This window comes from Sinocyclocheilus anshuiensis, unplaced genomic scaffold (assembly GCF_001515605.1).
Source record: "Sinocyclocheilus anshuiensis isolate Anshui unplaced genomic scaffold, SAMN03320099.WGS_v1.1 scaffold389, whole genome shotgun sequence".
In the NCBI taxonomy this organism is placed as follows: domain Eukaryota; kingdom Metazoa; phylum Chordata; class Actinopteri; order Cypriniformes; family Cyprinidae; genus Sinocyclocheilus; species Sinocyclocheilus anshuiensis.
The window spans coordinates 645,528-650,407 of NW_015536494.1; the positions used below are offsets into that span (position 1 = coordinate 645,528).

The following is a 4,880-nucleotide window of genomic DNA, read 5'->3' on the forward strand; positions in this document are numbered from 1 at the left end:
ATTATGTCAGAATTATGACGCGAGTCATAATTAAGGCATAAAACATTCTAAATTATGACATAAGTCGAAATTCTGACAGTCGAAATCGAGATAAAAATGTATTATCTCATAATTTCAACTTCTGATGCCATAATTATGACTTGCTATGTCATAATTTCAACTTTGTATCTTATAATTATAACTTAGTGTGTCATAATTCTGACTTTTCATAATCACAATTACAACATTTTTGGACTTTTTATATCAATTTAAACTTTTTGTCATAATTTTGACTTGGTATGTGATAATTTTACATTTATTTATCAAAGCATGATTTTTCTTATGCAGCTGAAATGGGCTTCCATAAATGAATGCTTAAGCTTTTTCTTTAGAATCTGTATTGGAGAGCAAGTTATATTTTTAGAAATAAATGTGCCCTTTTTCCCCAACACTAAGAAAGTATTGAGGAAACATTGTCAGAATCACTTTCAGAATCATTTTTCCACCAACTTTAAAAACACTGACAGCCAATCAGAATCCATCCTGACTTTAGCAGATGACATAACAGCAGCATGTAGAATATAGAGCATTTTATTCATGAAATCAGCAAGAAGCGTGCTAAAGGTCCCAAAGAACATTACCATACAAAAGTGTGTATAACAGATGATACTGCAAAAAATTACAAATCATCTAGTGGGAAATGGGTATGCTGTATTATATCGAACAATTCCATCAAAAAGAAAGAACTCTATAAAGCAAATGTTATTACACTTAGCCTATATGATGATTAAACTTTTGACTAGATAAACCTTGGCCATAACTGTGCGGCTGTTCAGGGGTTGGAGACTAAATCCGCCCCAACCTTCAGAAGACTGGAGTCACTACCGTAAGGGTCGACATTGGTTTCATCCTGAAGTAGAAAAAAGATTTTCTTAGATCACATCTTTATTTCACAATCAAGGCTATACACTGAGAACTGAAGTTTGAGCTTAGATCTTCAACTACAACAGGCCATCAGACCCTCATTTACATTTCCTCATGGAATGACATCAGGTGAATAATAAATGTGACCCTGGACCACAAAAGCAGTCTTAAGTCGCTGGGGTATATTTGTAGCAATAGCCAAAAATACATTGTATGGGTCAAAATGATTGATTTTTCTTTAATGCCAAAAATCATTAGGATATTAAAGGAACACTCCACTATTTTTTAAAATAGGCTCATTTTCCAACTCCCCTAGAGTTAAACAAGGAACTTTGCTGCCGTACCATGGGTGCAGCAGGCGCAATGATATTACGCAGCGCCTGAAAATAGGCTTAATAGGCAAAGTTCCTTGATTATTACACAGGAATGAGAGTATAGTTCCTAGCCATATCGGCCTACAAAATCGCAACTTTTCATTTTCCATCGGTCTTAGTACACGATGTAACTACAGAAGAGTCAAGTTTTAAATAGGAAAAATATAAAAACTCTTTAGTCATTTTTGAGCGAAATGCTCTAATCAGGTCTAATCAGATTCAATGATCTATGCTAAGCTAAGCTAAAAGATCGGCTGAATGGATTCGAAAACGGTACAACTCAACTGTTTAACTCTAGGGGAGTTGGAAAATGAGCCTATTTTCAAAAATAGTGGAGTGTTCCTTTAAGTAAAGATCATGTTCCATGAAGATATTTTGCAAATTTCCTACCGTAAATATATCAAAACTTCATTTTTGATTAGTAATATGCATTGCTAAGAACTTCATTTGGACAACTTTAAAGGCAATTTTCTCAATATTTAGATTTTTTTGCACCTTCAGATTCCAGATTTTCAAATAGTTGTATCTCTGCCAAATATTGTCCTATCCTAACAAACCATATATCAATGGAAGTGGTCCAGGGTCACAAATATGAACCTCTACTGAGGTTTGATCTGGGTTTGGTCTCACCTGTTGGATGGCCCGGGCGGAAAAGATGGACAGAGTGATGCACACGCACAGTTCAAGAAAACACAGCACCAGCAGGAGACCCCTCACTCCATCTATCAAACTCTAAATAAAAAATATTGCACGTGGCATAAAAACAGTTAAGTTCTGTCCTACAAATATGCTACAGGCAGGCATATGCATCTGCATTCATTTAATGTAAATATGAGCTTGAGATCATCACTAGTTACAGACGTACATTAAATCTCCATATCATGATCGAACATGACCAGTATTCTCCGCCGTTACAAGGATCCTCCCCTGGTCTGTTGCTGAGCTCCCAACTGAAGTAGCCGGTTCCTGCAGCAGCCAGCAGAGCACAGATCACATTCATGGCCAGCGTGGCTTTGATCTGCACAAACACAAAGAATAAGAATGTATATTTCTTGCATAATGAAGCATTTTCAGGCTTTCAGGAAACATTTGAAGACTTCAGGAAATACTGAAGTGTATTCAGACTTCAGAAAGGGTGCAGAATGCTGTAGGTATCTGAACACACCAGGTATGTGTGACGTAAAAATATGCAGTAAATATCAGAATCTGCTCACCAGAGTAAGACTGGATCTCTCGTGTGCAGCAATTGCCATGGACCCAGAGATGACAAACTGAAAAAAAGAAAGAAAAAAACCCTAAAAATATTACATTTCAATGTATATTTTATTTGTTTTTATTAACCTGAACCAAACTACAGTGATTCCATATCAGAGGTGCCCAAACTTTTTACTATGAAGGGTGAAAAATCAAACTTGACTATATATAATCATATCATAATAAAATGTAAAAATGTATTCATTTTCTTAATAAAATGTACTTATATTTTAATTTTTAAAGCAAATTTTATTTTAATTTAATGCAAAAAACAAAAACAAATAAATAAATAAAACAAATCGATAAATTAGAAATAGGGTTGCAAAGGGGCGGAAAATTTCTGGTAAAGTCCTGTAAACTTACCAGGACTTTTTGAACATTTTTGGAAAATTGTAGAAAATTTCCACCCCCTCCCACCACCTCCTCTTCTTTAAATAAATGATCATATTTATTCATTTATATTTCAGTGGCATTTTTTGTGTATTTATTTATTGTGTAGACTTTAAAGTTGACATAAATGCTGATATTTTGTATTATTAGGGATCAAAATGGTCACTCACAGGAAGGCCAAGGGACATTACAGTCTCAACATTCAGCATGTCCACAAGTACCGTGATGGTGCACAGTCATGACCACCAAACCTGTAAACACCTGCACCAACTGCACACACATACACACACACTTCAGTAAAATATAAATCTGACAAACTTTCCTGAATAATTTCCCTCTAAACAGTAGGAGAATGTTTAAGGGAAAATCTATTTAAAATTAATATGAATTATGAACAACATCTGTTACAAGCAGCTGAAACAATTCCAAGTTCAAATTGTTTTCTGTAGTCAACATAGCTTAACTCATATTTAATATTGCTGTGAAACTGCATCCGAATACACGTGTCCAGCTCTCACCCCCAGTGACAGAGGCCTCCCCTTCAGGAACATCCTGGTTTTTGGTGATAGGTTGGACTTGTCTAGTTCGACCGAGCTTGACTTTAGGTCTGGAGACTCTGTTTTTTCCTCCAGCGGGATAATATGAGTCACTACCCTCACTCCATTCGCCTCAGTAGTCATTGAAGAGGCCATATCTTACAGAAATATGAAGCTCACGTTTATGCTGCAACAACAAGGAAGCAAAAAAACACATGAGATGTGGTCAACCCTGTTACCTGCCTCTCATTTCCTGATTAAAGTTGCAAATCTTTTAGTTTGCTTTAGAAATGTTTACTGTATATACATCATGTGATTTAAAAATACCATTGAAATTTAATTATGTAGTTCTTTAATCTAGTTATCTACAACAGGTGTGTTTTATCACGCACCTGGATACTGTCAAAACCTACTGAGCTGCCATGTTATGTACTGTCTCGGATGATCAGCTGAATATTCATATAAATAGATCATAAGATTATTACGTGCATGGCCAAAGTACTACTGTATGCCACTGTTCACAAACGTTAATGTCCTAAATGCATATAGTAAACATAAACAGCAAGATATATAAACAAGCGTCGTATGAATGCTATTTCAAACGAAGGCGGAGGGTGTTTCTGATCAGTGGAGCGAGGAGTGGGAAAGAGATTATTGAATGCTTGGAGTGCGGAGGGGAAATTGTTGCGGCTCTACTCTGCTCACACAAGTTACTCTGCTAGGTAGGCAGGTTGCCAGATTTTGAGTAATCAGAGTGATTTTATAATTGTTCACTACAACGCTGGGAAAAAAGTTTGTCTAAACAATATAACGTACTGTAACTTGTTTACTTACCGACTCCTGACTGATCAGTTTATGTGCGACCTCATTTACCGACTGAACAACAGGAAAACCCTAAATTAAACTTCCTTCTCCTCCCACCAGTTGCCAACTCTCGCGAGACAAATAAGCAACCGCAATTTTAAAAATAAACCCAAAACAAGCCCAATATTTTTTGATAATTTATTATCATCAATATGATTTATTATCAATTATTTATTACCAATAAATGAGCCTACAACATATTAAACTGAAACTACCCTTTTATCTGAAAATCAATAACAAGTTATTTTACAAAAATTCATGAGCCTTCTTTATGAATCCCTCATTGAAGAAAAATCACGTTAAAAAAGAAAGCGCGTGAGGAGGGGGCGGAATATTTGACAAATTACGCTGCAGCACTTATATTACTGCACTGGTTGGCTATTAACTGCGAGCAGACAGAGTGTCATTCAATACACTGGAGAATACGGCGAACATAAATAAAGAAACGAAGTTGCTTGTCAGGTTTTCCTAACAAGCAACCATATTTTTTTAAATAAACCCAAAAAACCGCAACCCGGGATTTTTTCACGCAACTTTACAAAAAAGGAAGCCCAAAGTC

The 4,880-nt window shown here is 35.8% G+C and overlaps 1 pseudogene; it reads right to left on the minus strand.

The window, feature by feature from the left end:
* Positions 1-567: 567 nt before the first annotated feature.
* Positions 568-4,370, minus strand: LOC107686758 (membrane-spanning 4-domains subfamily A member 4A-like; annotated as a pseudogene).
* Positions 4,371-4,880: the final 510 nt, after the last annotated feature.